Genomic DNA, 17,417 nt, shown 5'->3' with positions numbered 1-17,417 from the left:
TTGGCATAGAGTCTTTTTCGAGCACGCCCAGCATTCTTTTGGCAAAGTTTTCATCACTTCCTAAGCACTTAGTGGCAACAGGTAATATGCTGGTATTGTCTTATTGCTACTTGGATTGGACATCTGAGTGCGTAAACCCGGCCTGAACGCCGTTCCCCTGCCAGCGGTCGCAAATCGCTGGATAGATGGAACATCACAGCGTGGCAGACATCACTCTTTATTCGCACGGCATGACTTCCTTTTTTTTCTGAGTTAGATATTTGGTAGAAAAGGTTACCTCACAAGGAACTGTTATTTCACACATCTTCATGACTTTCTGTGTCTGGTACTTTGCCTGCATGAGGGGGGGGGGATAGGGCATTTGCTAGCGATGCACATGGTAAGCAGAATTCAATGCGCCTGTGCGGCAAGGTCATGTGTGTTCTTTATTTTTTCGCCTGTATTGTGATACACTTGTGTTGTGGATAACTCATGGCCCGAATTAGGAGATATACTACAACACGCCACGGCCGCAATGTGACAATTGTAGGCGTGCTCTGCACGTTTTATCAGAAATAGACGAAACCCTAAAATAATGCCTCTACGAGTTCGCATATCAAAAGGTACCAGCTGTTCAAAGACATAAGGTCATGTTGTTCGGTAACTCAGCACCAGTCGAGTTATTTTCCATGGACAACAATAAGGAAGCCGGAAGCTGTTTCCTTCTCGTCAAGTGTCAACAAGCTCGCGTGTTTTGTCCGATTGTCACGGAGACGTGCATTTCCTGTTGTTCTTGGAGCATGGAAATGTACGCATCATGAGCAGCCTTGGACTCGTGCATATAAATACCGATGCAGCACCCACAACACTAAACGAAGGTTAGTACGTCATTGTATGGTGTTCTTTGAGCAAATACCTTCAGCAATCAGCCCTGCATACTTCAAAGAGAAGTGGTGAGCGTGTCAGGTTAGCATATTTGATTTCTCTTTTCCCTTTGGCATGAACAAGCTCGCTTTACATCGCAGCGTCAACTAAATGTAATGGAAGTTGCACTAGCAACAGTAGTGAGCCTAGCACTTTCATTCAGTAGAAAATGCAGCAATATTTCCAGCACATGCTGGAAATGGTACGCATAGTGTGAAAATCGGCTGTATAATTTAACAGGTTTGTACGAGGGGTCTGCCGTAGCTGAAGCTTAGTGGCAAACAGCCCGTAATCGAATGCGATGAGAAAACTTGGTAATCATCCCCTCCTGTGGTGGAACAATGGCTACCGCGTGAGGCTGCTGAGCGCGAGGTGGTCGTAGGTTCAATTCAGTCTACTGCGGCCACTTTCCAATTGCTTTGGAATGACATCAAGAAAAAAAGCTCATAAGCTGTAAATTGGGTACACGTTAAAGGAACCCTGAAGAACAAGATTAATGGGGAGACCGACACTGCCGTGTCCCTTATAACCCATTGTGCTATTATAGAAAGCGAAACGCCATATTTTACAGCATTAACACATTCGCAACAGGAAGCAGAAACAGGGTTATGACACACAGCCCAACGAGTGTAGCATGAAAGCGGATCTATTTTTTGCATGGCCAGGTTTGTCTAACAAGGCCCCAAAAAGATCGTCGCCTTCGTTGATGTTGCGAAACCTGGAGAGTTCATAAGAATGCGTGCATTTATAAGATGAAATGAGTCAATTGCAAAATACAACGTGAACATACTCTCCTATATGAGGACACTTGGACAAAGAAAGGCTACGAGAAAGTAACCTAAACTGTTTGTTCCGTGAACTACCATGTAGTACGAATAAATTTAAGTAAACGTTTCTGTCGTATTCTGCGTTTTAAGTTAGCTTTCCTGAACCTACATCATAGCAGTTTGCGATATACCCTCGTTTTAAGATTTCTATGTGCTACAATAACGACACTGATCCAAATAAATGTGTAAGCACCCCATCCTGTCGTCCAGTGCAGCCTGGCAGATACAAGTTCGGCAAAAGATGAAGATCAGCGCTGGTTTTCTGCTAATATGGGTTGCTGTAGCCGTTTCAGGTAAGATTGCGAAATTTTCGCTTTCGTACTCGGTCGTCGAAATAGCACATGTGTGATTCGATGTTCTTGTACTTGTAAGGCCCGAATGTCGTAGAGTCAGTAGAATGCAATTTTTCGGTGTGTCTGGCGCAAATTGCGCGCTGTAGCCTGCAGCGTTGTAGACCTACGTTATGCGTTCGAAAGGATGGAACCTAAAGAAATCGTATCACCTCAAAATACTGCTCCCATAAACAAGCATATATTTGATGTAATGATTAACCCATTAGCAAGTAATGAATGTAAAATAATAAAAAAGAACACATGCCTTCAAAGCCTTCTAATTTTTTCTTAAAAGACATTCCTAGGGCCAAACAGTGAAATCTTCCTTACCTCAGTAAGAAAGCCTTCATTGCGGTGAGGCTACCTTATGTCACTCTGAAAGCTTCCTTACTGAGGGGCCCTCGGCGAAGGCTTCCTTGGTGCTTCCTCAGCATAAGGTAGCCCCAATGCTACCTTCATGCGTCCATACGCAGCTCCTGGCCCTGAACGAGCGCTTCACCGCGCTGCTTAACCACTTGACGTTTGCTTGCGCATGCGCGCTGTCCCCCACCTGCGGAAAAGCGCGAGCACGGTACGTCTTGCCAGGCATCTTCGTTTCAGTGGCGCGTGCGGCATAAAAGCGTTGCTAGGCGTTGCTAGGCGTTCCACGACGCCGGCGTGCCAGCGTTGATGGAGCACATCAAGTTTTGCACTGTAATGCGCAACTGTTTTTAAAGTTTAGTAAACAAAACTAGAAGAAAGCGTCCACGCTTCTCTATATTAGCTTTTCAATTTAAATCTTGCGTGACGATACAACATTTTTTATTGAATAATGGTGTTCGCGTAAAGCTTTTAAGAGATAATCTCGAACCCAGGCACGCGGCAACCACTCCTTACGTGAGGAAGGGTGAAGGGAGCTTTCAGAGTAAGCTTGCTTCCTCCATCGGTCATTCGCTGTAAGGAGGCCTCACGTAAGGTTAGGAAGCGCTCGAAGGAAAGGAACGTTTCGTTGTTTGGGCCCTAGTATGCTTTGTAAGAACTCACGGATATATGCCTCCATTGAATACCAAAATAGCTTTCTCGCTATGATAGGCCTTCGCACTAAACATTTCAGCACGATTCCAGAAGACTTGCAGTTTATAGCTATATGAAGGCGGACTTAAACAGAGGGATATGTTCACACCATCTGTGCACGGCTGTAGATACCTTATGTTGCAGCGATGAAGTTCAAAAATCATTTAATTTGAAAGACTGCACTGATTGGGTTGTATTATTGATGCTGAGGTGGTCTTTATGATGGTTAATTTTCACGCCTAAGCTTTACAAACGAACGGCTGAATTGAAAACAAATGCGTCAAGTACGATCTGACTACGACATTACGCCATCTCTGATCACGCGAAACTTGCAGCATGGCGTCTAGCACTTTAGTCAGTGTTAAGTAAAGCTAAGGTAAACGCTCCAGAGCACGACGACTAGCTCTAAAGAAGACATCAAGGGGCCAAATTCTTTAGAGAGACAGCCTGTAGGATGTGCCAAGCGGATATCACGACATGGTGCATGTTACTGGTGCAGCAGGTGCGACTTGCACACAAGCCCGGAGATGTTCGGAAGGTTATGCTGCTGTCATAATGCAAGTACTCCCGGTACTTATATACGGCACCACTGGAAACGGCCTTACGGGTTCACAAAACGGGTTCACAAAGCTCACAAAACGGGTTTGTGAGCTTTCCGACATTCGTTTCATTACAATAGTTCTGAACAACTTAATATGCCAAAACGCTTAGTAGAAATTGCTTATAATACGTGGAAATATTGCTACAAGAAGGACGAGTCAGTAAGACAAGCTTTTTACTGGTTATATCTACAACAGCGGTTGTAGCGCTCACCGGTTAGATTAACAGCCTGAGCCCTACTTCGTTCTTCCTTCCCTTTTCTCGAGTGATGGCGCCCACGCGTCTCGTTAAACATTCAAGTACCAGACGCGTGTAGCATAATCCCTCGGTGGCACAAGCGACGTCCAGGAACGTCTAAGTGTCGTCCCTGGGAGCGTAATACTGCTTCAGTCATGTAACGTACGCAGTATCACCGGACTGGGAAGCAGATGGGGCGTGAGGGCCGATCCCGAAGGTGAAGGGAGTCACGGCACGAAGCACTCGGTATGGGCCTGTGTAACAAGATTGAAGTTTTTCTGACAGGCCGACATGTCGCGACGGAGACCACAGAAGAACCAAAGAACCAGGCGGGAAGTGCACGTCTCGGTGTGGCCAGACGAAAAAACGCTTTTGACTCTCATGGGATTTCAGACGGCGGCCACCAGCAATTTCCCTTGCGTGGGCATAGTGGGCGATCGCGTCAAGTGCGTATTCACTGGTCGGTGCCGCGCGAACAGGGAGGGTTGTGTCGAGGGGCAGTGCTGGTTCTCGGCCGAACAGAAGCAAAATTGGGAAGAACCGGCTGTGTCTTGGTGCGAAGAATGATAAGCAAATGTGACAAACGGCAGAGCAAGCTTCCAGTCAGTGTGGTCTGAAGAGATATATTTCGTAAGCACGTCTGTGAGAGTGCGATTGAGAAGCTCCGTGAGGCCGTTTGTTTGCGGATGGCATGAAGTAGGACAACTTGTGCCTCTAGGCACAGGACTGCAGGCTCTCTGCTCTAACTTTTGCCAGGAATGTCCTGCCACGGTCTGTGCGAAGTTATCGCGGACGTCCATATAATAACATCACGTCACGTAGAAGAAAATCGGTGACATCTGTGGTGCAATTTGTAGGAAGCGCTAGGGTGATGGCGAAGCGTGTGGCGCAATCCGTGGCCACAGTGATACACCTGTTCCCAGAGGTAGCAAGAGGAAAACAGCCAAGTGTGTCCTAACCTACCCGAAAGTATGGTTCCGCGGGAATGTCGAGTGGTTGAAGGTACCCAGCAGGGAGCGTTGGCGTCTTGCGTCGCTGGCATTTCTCACACGCAGCTGCGTATCTTCGAACGGAGCGAGCAAGCCCTGGCCAAAAGAAGCCTCGGCGGATCCGGTCGTAGGTACGTGGCACAACCAGGTGACCGCCAGTGGCGAGGTTGTGAAGTGCGTGGAGAACAGCCAAGCGAAGGTGTTTAGGGATCACAAGGAGTAATGCAGGGCCGTCGGGGTGAACGGTGTGGCGGTAGAGCAATCCATCTTGAAGTTTGAATATGCGAAGGGAACTGTCGGCAAGTGACGATTCTAGGCGGTTAATGATGACATGCAAGGATGGGTCATGGCGCAGCTAGTAGGCGACATGGAGCAGTGGAAAAACAGTGAGAACACAGGCGTAGGTGTCAGTATCTGATGTAGAGGTCGCGTCTTCAACTGCGTCCTCGCAAGCTGCGTCCTCGTGTTGGCGTCTTGACTTGTACGTCACTGTGTAGGAATATTCTTGTAGTCGGAAAGCCCAAGACCAAGCCGGCCAGTAGGATCCTTGGGTGACGAAAGCCAACAGAGCGCATGATGGTCTGTGATTACCGAGAAGGGCTTGTCATATAAATATGGGCGGAACTTTGAAACAGACCAGACAGGAGCAAGCATTCGCGCTTTGTAATCGAATAGCTGCGCTCTGCAGTTGTCAGGAGCCGGCTAGCGTAGGCTATAACGCGGTCGTGTCCGTGTTGAGGTTGCGATAAGACGGCGCCAATCCCATAAGCACTGGCATCGGTTTGGACCTCTGTAGGGGCGGACGGACCAAAGTGGGCCAAGACCGGTGGATTGGTGAGAATCATGATAAGGCGTCAAAATGCGACAGCCTGAGGGGAACCCCACGTAAATGACACGTCTTTCTTGAACACATCCGTGAGAGGTCGAGCGATTGCTGCGAAATCTTTCACGAACCGTCGGAAATAAGAACAGAGCCCCACAAAACTCCGGACGTCTTTGACACATTGTGGTACAGGAAAAGCCATTACTGCTCGAACCTTGTCCGGGCCGGGCCGCACTCCAGAGGCATCGACGATACGTCCTAGCAATGTGATCTGTCGGTGGCCGAAGTGGCACTTCGATGAGTTTTATTGGAGCCGAGTATTGCTAGAGACGCCTAGGATAGCTGCGACGCGCTCAAGGTGCGTCTCAAATGTGGGAGAAAGCACAAGGACGCCGTCGAGGTAACAAACGCAAGCTGACCATTTGAAACTTTGAAGCGGAGAGTGGATCATCCATTGGAACGTGGTGGGGGCGTTGCATAAACCGAACGGCATAACAATAAATTGGTAGAGGCCATCTGGAGTGATGAGAGCGGTCTTTTCTTGGGTTTGCTCATCTACGAAAATCTGCCAATAACAAGATCGAAGATCGATGTGGAAAAAGTATTGGACACCACGAAAACAATCAAGAGCCTCGTCCATTCGTGGTAAAAGGTAAAGGTCCTTTTTAGTAATTCGGTATAGGTGGCGGTAATCAACGCAGAAACGCCACGTGCTGTGTATCTTTTTGACGAGCATGACTGGTAATGCCAAAAGACTCGATGAGGGCTCAACAATGCCTCTGGCGAGCATCTTTTTTACTTCTTGCTGACTAACTTGCCGTTGCACTATGGACACGTGATACAGTCGGCGGTTATTGGGAACAGCATCACCGGTTTTTATCCGATGCTTAACAAGGAACGTATGAGCAGTGGTCGATTGTCAGTGTCAAATATGTCGTGGTGTGAAAGCAAAAGGCGATATAAGGTGGCTGCTTGGTCAGGTGCGCGGTCCGGAGCGACCCTGAGGCGTAATGGGCCATCGAGGTTCAATGCATCCTGCGGGAAATCTGGAGGTTGTGGAGACGCGTCGGCTAAAAAAGCAGTGACGTGGTCGTATGTCACTGACTGGACCATGGCCACCGCTACGCCTTCTGGTAACACTTGCTTCGTCAAGCCAAAATTGATAACGGGGAGACATATCCGATTACCGCCAAGGGTTCGACGGAGTATAGCACAGAGATGTGGCGCTCGTGATTTCGCTCGTGAAATCTCGTGATTTCTCTGACAGTTATTTGTCGATTTGAGAAATCGTACTATCCCATGGCCCATGAAGGTCCGGGTCGCATGTAGTCCAAATGAAGTAGGATGGAGTTTTGCACGTCCTGTGACCATTCGTGTAGCCAAGCACACTACGTTTACTTCTACTACGCTGGCGTACTGTAAAAGCGGCAACTTTTTAGACTGCTGAACCCGTACGTGGCGACATTTCTATCCAACTGACTAGCGAGGAAGGGAAGCGGTTGGTGCGCGCTGCGATAGCAGCGCCATGAAGCGTCGCTGATGACTGTGGCCCCTAGCAGTGTCGCTCAGCCTTTCAAATGACCTATTTTCTAAAGATGTTGATAGTCACCCAAGTTGGACGGGTGGTTGATTTTGAACCGTGCTCACTGAGCACAGCGGCCTGACACGCTACCCATTCGACCACGGACTGCCCTGATAGCCAAGTTTGAGGGAATGTGGTTATGCGCATAGGTAGATGGATGACAGCGCCCGGAAAGTGTGTCGAGTAACCTAAGTTTCCTAATCACATTTGAGATTAAATTTTTGAATATTAAAGTGAAAACCTTACGTGTCTCATCATTCAGTGAACCTTCAACGTCCTTGGTGGAATAGCGTGTCGTCGACGCGAAATTATACTCGACGCCAACTCCATGAAGAAATTTACTTACTACACCTACCCGGCATGGTGCCTTACCTATATGCAAGCGCTTGCTTGCTCGAGGGGTTGCTCCCCACTTGTGACGCTTATTCACAACGGGGTACTAGCAAAGAAGCTGGTTGTTAAAGGGTAAAACGCAGGGTAGAGAGAAAACGCGAAACGTAAAAGTAACTCAGGCTGAAGTATAACGTTCATGTTAACAATGAAAAAGATTTGCGTGGCAGATATAGAAAAATAAATATTTGTAACTATGCATAAACCGCAAATTTTGTGCTCTTTCTTGGGTGGTATTAAAATCATTTCGAAGACACAATCAGCGATTTAATGATCTACCCAATTATTGATTTCGAGAATTAACTCACGTAACAATACTGATGATGTGCGGGTCACCGTCGTCATCATGTTGAGGTAACGTTAATTCAGGCACTAGAGTAGACAACCTGCGGAGGGAGTCGATGCCACGACTTTCGACCTTAAGGAGGACCTAATTAAGACTAGGTAAATAATACAGTGTTGATTCAGGCACTGAAAACCATGGCTTTTGGTGGAAGTGGTATCCTCGAACTTATGTAAGAGTCGAACCCACGACCTTTGGCGTTCAGGCGAAGTTAATCCAGGCATAGTTTATAGATATTGTTATTTCAGGCACTCGAACTCACAACCTTCGCTGAATGTCAGACCCACGACTTTTAGAGTTAAGGGGAAGTAAGACCTAATTAATTATTATGAAGTTCTTTAAGGCACCCGAATCCACTTCCTTTAGTACGAGTCGCACCTATGACATTCGTGTGGAGTCGATCCCGTGAGCTTTGGTCAGAAGGATGTAATAAGATGTAACAACGTATTCGAATGAGGACAAATAATTGAAGGAATTTCTTTTGGGCGCGAAGGCTTTTGTCTTTCACCCTTTGACGAATGCTAAAGTGACTAAGTTTCTTAGTCACAAGGTTAAACTATAGAGATGATGTATGCAGTAATGTACAATTATTTTTTTCTTTAAAGGTACGCCGAGTAAACACCATACTGTTCATGGCAGAAACGTACAAGGCAATCCTGGAAATGAAGCCCGGCCTGGGCAGCAGAACAGCGGAGTAATCGAACCACGAGATGACCAGAGAGCGTCAAGGCGTTTACCGAATGATGACAATGGTAGCCAGGATGGAAGTCGCCGTTTTGGAGTACCGCAGGCATTGCGGAAAGGCCGAGAGGGTCGACAAGGTTACGGAGGTACTGGTAATCCTAACAATGACGATGTCGTTGAAAGCAGGAGACGTGGCACCATAGACCAGCCACCTCCATTCGGAAATGGAAGCAATAACAAAGGCGAGGAACCTGCATCTAACGTTGGACAGCTGGACGCTTTCTCTGGGGATGATGGCCCCCTCGGAGACCTAAGGCGTGGCTATCGAAGTGGCTATCGCCCTCGTTTTCCAAGTGGTGAAGACAGTCGTAGCAGCGAAGAGGATGGACCAGGATATGGAAGACGGTATCGCCCACGGGTTAGAGGTGATGATGAACGTCGTAGCAGCAAAGAAAGTACAGAATATGGGAGGCATTATCAGTCACGGGTTAGAGGTGACGATGGCACTCGTAGCAGCAAAGAAAGTACAGAATATGGGAGGCACTATCGGCCACGTGTTAGAAGTGATGAAGACAGCAGTAGCAGTGAGGAGGAAAGGCCTAGGTGGAGAGAACGTCGCCAGTATCCCAGGCACAGTGGCGATGATGCAAGCATAGATGAGGGGCGTCAATTTGGGCAGCGCCGTAGAGCTGCTTCAGCTGGATTCGGCGGCAGTCGCTAACAAGGACAATCGTTTTCCCCGCCAAGGCTACATGACGTAAGTGCCAGGGAACAACTTTCTTATTATATCCATATTTATGCTTATTCTAAAGAATTTCCTAGACGGTCAAAAAGGTACTTAACTTCTTAAAATCTGTCGTGTACAAATTAAACAAATGTAGAACAAAATATTGGATACTTCGGGCAAAGATGAATCTGTACGACTGCGCATTATTCTCTAGATATATTGTCTGGATTTCTAGGAGGTACTGCAATAAGACTTTTGTGAGTAGAAGCGCCCGTAAAGCGCAGTCCTTGCTTCTTTCTATTTGAATTATTTGCGCTATGTGCCTGGTGGGGGCGGGAATGTTAAGTACAAACTAGTTGTACAAGAAGTTATATTAAGTGGCTTGACGCATAGTTTTTATGCAGTGTTTTTTTGTGCTTGACTTGAGACATATATCTGGTGCATGATTACAGTGCCAGGTACTCCTAGCCTAAGGAACAAGGTGTGCAGTATATAAGGGGTAAATTCGAAGACATGGTTTGAGCTGAGCTTCTTACGCATTACAGCATTCCAATGAAGCTGTCGAAGCAACATTGCGGGCAAAAATATCGGTGCGAATAATGTCACTACGTCACCTAAGGAAGACAATACCAATAAGAAACATTGATATTTAGCGAAGTTTCTTCTTAGCTACCAAATTATTTATATGGCCTCTGTACATCCGCTTATAGATTCCAACAGTGTAACTGCAGTCCTAAGGCATTTCTTTGTAGTTACGTTATAACTTTATTTTACCCAAAAGGCCTGTAGTATATTACCGTTATTTACAATTTATATTAGCGCCAGAACCTGGAGCAGGGTGTGAGTGAACAATCTAAGTATTCAGACTCTATAGAAGACTCCGTTTATTTAGCTAATGTTCATGAACATTTGGTTCATCGGTGTACTGGAGACATTTCAAGAATGGTAGTTCCATAAGTAATATGTGCTTCTTTACAAAAGCAGAATCTGGGATATGCCTGGGCGTCTGGATGCATCTGATACTTTTTTAATAGCAGCACTATTGTCAAAATTTACTTGAGCGTGTAAGCCTTGAAACGTAAGAGTTATTGCAAGAACTCTAACACATAAAGCGAAGCGCTTCAGCGTATACTACTTTGTATAATGGGATTTGTCCGACTGTAATAAAAAAATGGATGACTGCAATACTTTCAATGAGACAGTAGCAGCGCCTGTTACCTACGTCTTTTAGGCTATCACATTTTCACACTGGAGGAAACTGCGTTACCATTTATTTCTTTCTCTAACTTGTGCAGACTTCAATCTACCAATGTGCTCCTTATTCAGGTAGCATGGGAAGCTTACAATGTGGTACCGGACAAGAAAATACCAGTCAAAAGTGCATTAATTCTTTTTATGTGCCTTGAGCTTGACATAAACTAAGATGCACAAACTATTTCAAATTATTACCAAATTTAGCCATATATGCGGGGCAGTGATTGACCTACTGATTGCACATTTCAAAACATTTTTACAATTTTTTCCCTTCATGCATTTATTTGTTTATTCTTGCCTACAGAACTTTAGGACTGGCTGGCTCAATCAACTGCGACCTGAAGAATTCTAAATTTCTGGAATAGCAGCGTTTCTTTGGTGCGCAAGATCAGCTTTTTGGGTACCACTTTTGTCTCCATATTGAACAAGCCACAGCAGCGGATTGGTGTGCGATAAAATAACGGACCTCATATCTATGCCTAGTTCAATAAAGTTGAAATTGTGTAGAAACAATGTGATTTGGGAAATAAACGTAGTTTCTTTGGAAAAAAATGTGCGTCGTACATCAATTCTGAAGACATTGCTGTGGATGTGACATCTACGTGTGTCATCTTTCTTAAAAAACAATTAAAAATGTTAGTGATAGTTGTTTGTTTCGACATTTGTTTCGACGGATATAATGCGCGGTTCCATGAGTACTTTGTTTAGCGCAAAACAACAGACACGAGAAAGACAATGGTGTCTGTTGTTTTGCGCTAAACAAAGTATTGACGGATACGCACCAACTAGCCCGCCAACGCATTGTGCTGAATTGCGTCTGATAGTGGTGGACGACCCAAAGCTTTGATCACAGCTTCAGAGCACATGCAATGTGCCCCGAGAGCGCTTATAAGAGCATTTAGAGGTCATTACGCCTTCTCCAATGAATGGTACTACATTCAAACAGTGCTGCTAAATGCGGTGCCCACACTAGGAGTGGGGCTAGAAATAAATTCTAAGCTGTCAAAAATAACAGCTTAAGTTAACATCAGTGTCCTTTTCCCCATGCTTCTTTATTTATCACCCACTCTGAAGCAGTGGCTTTTAATGTTTCTAACTGATAACATTCTTCGGTGCTGTGTCAGTGCAATTGTTCATTTTTTGCATAATCGCTCACGATTGCGTTTGCTCGCGGTAACTTGGTGATTGCCGCGCACAAGACTTGGAAAGTAGAGATCCTGTTTATTTACAATAGCTTGTAGCAAACGCGTAGTGTCGCTAGCCACAAGCTGACCCCGTGGACCATCATGAGATGTTCATCATCAAACAATCGTATTCTGTCGGTGCAGTGTCTCACCTACGCTTCGGAAGATTGATTTATGAGTTCGCCATTCACTTGTTCATAAAATGTGTGCGATAAGGTTGCGTCAGTAATGGTGGCGATAGCTTACGACCGCTGGAAGCGGCCCTGCTCTTTTTCTGACTCTGTAACGAGTCGTGCTTGCCTTTGCCGGTGTTCCGAGGTGGATGATCTCTGTTTGCAATACAGTACTTAAGTCAGTGCAGCGGTGGCGTAGAGGTAGAACAACCACCTAGCGTGCAAGAGGACCGTGGTTCGAATGCCGGTGCCGCGCAATATTTCACCGGATTAAAAAAAAATCTTCGTGTTTATAAAATTGCATGAACAGGCCTGGAGTGCGGCCTGATCCTGGTGACCAGAACCGGTAAACCACTCCCTCACCAGAGCAGGATTGGCCACGCTGGTGCAGTACTTGGCCACAAACTCATATATGAACACAATCAAACCCCGGTCCTCAGTCCCCAGCAGCTGCGAAGCAACTGACCACGGCTGCGGTCAGGCCTACGACGCTGCAGAGGGTGCTAAGAATCCCTGGTTCAGGACAGGCCTCCATAGGAATCTGAACCTGGCAACGTTTAATGCTAAAACGTTACCTACTATACTGATGGGCGACTTCAATGCCAGGATAGGCGAGAAACAGGCTGGAGACAAGTCAGTTGGGGAATATGGCATAGGCTCAAGGAATAGCAGGGGAGAGTTATTAGTACAGCTTGCAGAACAGAATAATAACAGAGTGATGTGTGAATAATAACAGAGTGATGTGTGAAACGAGCGTGAAAACTTCACTAGAACTCCTGCTCCGTGAAGAAAAGTTGACTTAGCGATGTCGCATACCTTCCTAAATAGCTCGGCAAACTTCTACTGCCATGCAAAATATCTTTTGTAGGCGCACAAATTCATTCACTGGTAGAGCAATCGGCAGGCCGCCATATTTAATTCCTTTCTTAAGAGATAGTTTACGACGGTTCGTGATCCCCATTGAAATCACCGACAACGCCAACACGGGTAGTCTTATTGCAGCTAAGACGGGTGTATGAGCCATTCCTCACGGGGGTATGAGCTATTGATGATGACAGCTTTCAACATGCTGTTCTGTATGTTGTATGCGTGATTACAAAGAATATAAGCACTTCTCGGTTCACTTTGCTGAGTGCTTGCAGCCTCTGCTTTACGGGGTTATGAGCCAGTGCATTTTTGCTTGCTTACGGGATTATGAGCCATTGATGATAGTTTTTTCGACGCAGAACAAAATGCACGGAACCTGAGCCATACACAGCTCCGCTGTAATAGTCTTGTTCGGCATATTAATGCTTCTCTATTCAGGACACGTCACATCGACATGGTAAGTTGTCACTGTTTTGTGAATTTTCTGCCAGTAGCAGTTGGCGAATGAAAAAAAAAGACGCATAGAATCTAAATATTATTTTTTATTTTCTTAGTCTAGATTATGCATAATTGGTTTGTACACATCATATCTAGTCAACAGTTTTCGCGATTTTCATGACGTCTCGTGACAGATACTCGAAGTGAGGAGTGGGAGCGAAAATCGTGGTGGGCAAGTATCAGAAATGCCACTAAAACCGATTGAAATAGCTGCGCGTTATATTGCCCCTATTCTAGGTATACCCATGGCCCTTCAATACTTTTGTTCTAGTCGAAAACTCCGATGTAGCCCTATTTGAACTTTTCATATATTGCGTGCAATGGATGCTCTGCGTCACTGGTGTAAATAGAAGGGTACTGGAGGGGACACCGTACGATTACCGCGTGCGTTCTGTGCTGATGTGGACCTCTCATCAAGGGTCAATTGCAATTAACAGTGAGCGAACTTTGTCAGTGCAACCTTCAATATTCCTCTCCGGTTATGTACGGTGACCAAGTATTGAAACGCGCACTATCTTGAGCAGTGGCGTAGCAACAGGGGGGGGGGGGGGGGGGGCGGGGGGCGGTGGGCCCCGGGTGCAAGGGGCCAGAGGGGAGGGGGGGGGAGAGGTGTCATATACGCCTGAAGACAACCCTCTTTCCACCGGCTTGATTGGGCGCAAATTGCAAAGAATGCTCCGGTATCGAGTAGCCCGAGCTCATGCCCCCGATGCGCTGCGCCGCATAATTGTCGGCTGCAGTTCTGCGAACACCCCGCGAAAGAATTGCACGCTAAAAAATTCAATTCGCGAAATGGTCGCTAAACTACTCGCCTTAGCAGAATGTTTGCGCTCATGCTGTGCGTTCATGCTGGGAGCAAGAGTCGCTAAACATACAGTGAGGCGTTGTAAGGCGTTGGGGCTCTTCGGTCACTCTTCCGTTCAGAACGCACAGCGGAGACGAACAAAGACAGCAGCAAGAGGGCGTTCAACTAGCGCGCCCGGCGCTCGCGTTTATGGCGAAGCGTTCGTTGAGAGCGACGTTGCATAAGTGCGGCCGTCAAAAGTCGTGAATAGAATTCGGATCGTCTTCAGACTCGGTTCGGCCGAAGAGTTTGGCGGCGTATGAGTCGACAGGCTCATACGTCGCGGGCCCGCCGCGATGTCAGGTTCGCTTTAACTTCCCCTCTCCCGCTCGCTCCGAGAAGCCGCTGCGAAGCCTGCCGTTATGTTTCACGCTTTCCTTCTTACCCTCGAACGTTTCAGAAAACTGTTGTTGTTGTGTGACTTATTGTCACAAGTACAGTATCTGTATCAGCTGCACATAATTTTATAAAAAAAATATGAATTTTGTAAGGATATTTCCTGATCGAGAATCTATGAAGTTATGTCTTTTTGTGATTACTAGGAACTCGGTGGCGCGAAAAATATGGCAGATAAGTAGTAACCATATCCTTAATAATCCCGTAATTAGTACTTATAGAGGAAGCACTTCAATTTGAGAATTGAAGACTAAAAGTCATATTATTGACTCAACAAAAACTTCTTAAAGAAAATCGTTTTGGGTGCTACAACTTACAGTACTTTGGCACTGCGGGCGGTGCCCAGTATATGGCAGCAGCGAAAGAAATATGAAATAGTGGACCAGTGACGTTGATCCCTTAATCCTCTCCATTGCGAGTGCAGACCATCAGTAGTGCAAGCTTTCGCTGACACGGGCTTCATCGCGGCCTTTTGTTTCTTTTTTCTATGATGACGCCAAGAATCGATGGGAAGCGTGCTCTATTCTGTTCCCAATCTTGCTGTGGTACCGCAGCTCGGAAAAATCACGTTTGTCCGTATAGCAGCAAATGAAAACAAGGCTTTATTGACCAGAATTAAGAGAACTCGTAATTGTCATAGCATTGGCGCCCGCGCAGCGGGGAGGCAGGTAGCGTTTTCTGATAGGGTGGCAAGATGAGCGTCACTGACAAACAATTTAATTTTCGTTTTCGTTCAGGGCTGCCCACAGACAAAATACTGCGTGCCATAGTACCTACGACGATTTTTGTGAAGTTGTTGTTGGGCAAGATATGAATGTAGGGCTTCAATCTTGCAAATGCAATATTTCCGCAAAAATTGGTAATTATAACTTTATTATAAAGATATATTCTCTTACTTTTGACGTGAGCTATATTTTCCACGATGCTGCATTTGTATTGGCTGCCAAGCCTTACAGTCTGACAGAAGATGTGCACATGCGCTTATCACAAGATATGAGTGCATGCATCACCCTGTGTTATTTGGCGCAGGAAAAACAACGTGTACATTTGCTGCATTCGCGATCTCTGGGAAAGAAAGCGAAGGAGAGGGGGACCCGGGGAACGTGCGCAGTATGCAAGGCGGCTGTACTGGTGCTGAACCCCGGAAGTTGTCGATATCCTAGCCTTCCTCGACTACATCGCCGGGGGGGGGGGGGGGCAGTGACAGAAGACCTAGGGGCCCCGGCTGCCAGACGACCTAGCTACGCCACTGATTTTGAGACTTCTCCCGTTACATGTTGCCAGGTTCACGTATAGATTGCAAACTCTAAAACGTACACTTTGTATTTACCCTATGCTTAGAAACCAGTAACAGGGTGATTTGGCATTGTACATCCATGTAATTTTGCACAAACAGCATTTGTTGCTTTTCGTGGCTGTTTGCGTTTTTATTTGTGATTGCTGTGCATCTCTTCCCTCGTGATGACAAAAAAGCTGTGTGATAGCGACAATGCGTAATACGTGTTGTGCGTCTGCGTGCCCGTCTGGTTGCAGGGGCACGGACAAAAAAAAATATATGTTGTATCTTCCCGCCCCACGGACCGGTACAAGATGAGTGCAAGCAATTGATTGCACTAGTTTGCATGTGTGAGAAACAAGGGCTAATAAAGTCAAGGAATGGACTCTACAATTATGGGAGAACTTGGGAGTGGAGAAGTTAGCGACAAGCGTCAAAGAAACGTAAGGAATGCAGCTCGACTTCTTCGTTACAAAGATGCACACGATAAACACACCGTTTCATGCGAGGGTCAGAGAAAAACAGTTGGTTTTAGTTGGCCTCCTGCTTTATTTAGCGCCAGCTTTCCAGCATAAATGTCTTAGACACGTTTCGAATATCAAGCTCCCAATTGTTGGCGCACCATCTTCGCTGCAACATCCCGAGTGTCCATGCTGTAGAGAACTTCGATGTTGAAGAGCTTTCTTTCTCGCTGTTTCATAATGAGTTAGTAGAAATTTTGACAGCGCCTATGTTTTAGTACCATCATGAAATCAAATTCCGGTCGCGGTGTGGTTTAGCATTTTATATTTTTCTAGAATTACTCACGGTTTATCTGCAGTCAGCGGTTGTAGGTGTAGGCAACACTTCGATTGAGCAAAAGGCTGGTGTGTGCATCAGATTCCCTGTATCATGCGTCCTTAGGGAGATTTTTCTAAGCCGCGTGAAGGGATAATATCGGAGCATATGGCAGGGGTAGTAGAACTCATTTTCTGCTACATTGACGATTATTTCTCTTTCGTGTGTAAAGACAATAACAAAGAGAGCACATTAACGTGGTAAAGGTCTTTAGAGAGAGTGCACTTGGCCTTAAGGACACATTTGAGTTGGCACAGGACAAAGTGCTCCAGTTCTTCGACGCTAGTGTGCGGTTTCTTCCTAAGCACATGTGTTGGGGTTACAAACCATCAGCCAAAAGCTCCGATTTATTTACTATTCAGCTATTCTAAAGTCCTAAAAACGGAACAATTTTTCCTGTTTATGCTCATCGCTGCTCTAATTCTGTTCACGCGAAGTGGAAGTCAGTTTTCCTGATCAAGTAGCATGGCTAGAAGCAGCCATTTATCCGAGACAAGTTATAAGCATGGCCTGCAGCAATCTGACACCGGATATAATGGGCACCCCCAAGAGCAGCGGTACGTCTGACGGTGGTCCTTGAAAACTTTCAGTTTGCACG

At 46.2% G+C, this 17,417-nt stretch overlaps 1 long non-coding RNA gene across 2 annotated transcripts; it reads left to right on the top strand.

The window, feature by feature from the left end:
* The first annotated feature begins 864 nt into the window (after nucleotides 1-864).
* On the top strand, nucleotides 865-11,196 carry LOC135918821 (uncharacterized). 2 transcript variants are annotated; one of them, XR_010569785.1, is made up of 4 exons: nucleotides 865-945; nucleotides 1,941-2,023; nucleotides 8,685-9,520; nucleotides 11,049-11,196. It is a non-coding gene; the product is annotated as an uncharacterized lncRNA (long non-coding RNA). The 2 variants fall into 2 exon arrangements; XR_010569786.1 differs by having other exon boundaries at nucleotides 868-945; nucleotides 1,946-2,023.
* Nucleotides 11,197-17,417: the final 6,221 nt, after the last annotated feature.

This window comes from Dermacentor albipictus, chromosome 2 (assembly GCF_038994185.2).
Source record: "Dermacentor albipictus isolate Rhodes 1998 colony chromosome 2, USDA_Dalb.pri_finalv2, whole genome shotgun sequence".
Lineage (NCBI taxonomy): Eukaryota > Metazoa > Arthropoda > Arachnida > Ixodida > Ixodidae > Dermacentor > Dermacentor albipictus.
Note: the sequence above shows the minus strand (reverse complement) of the source record. Positions and strands in the feature narration are given on the sequence as shown.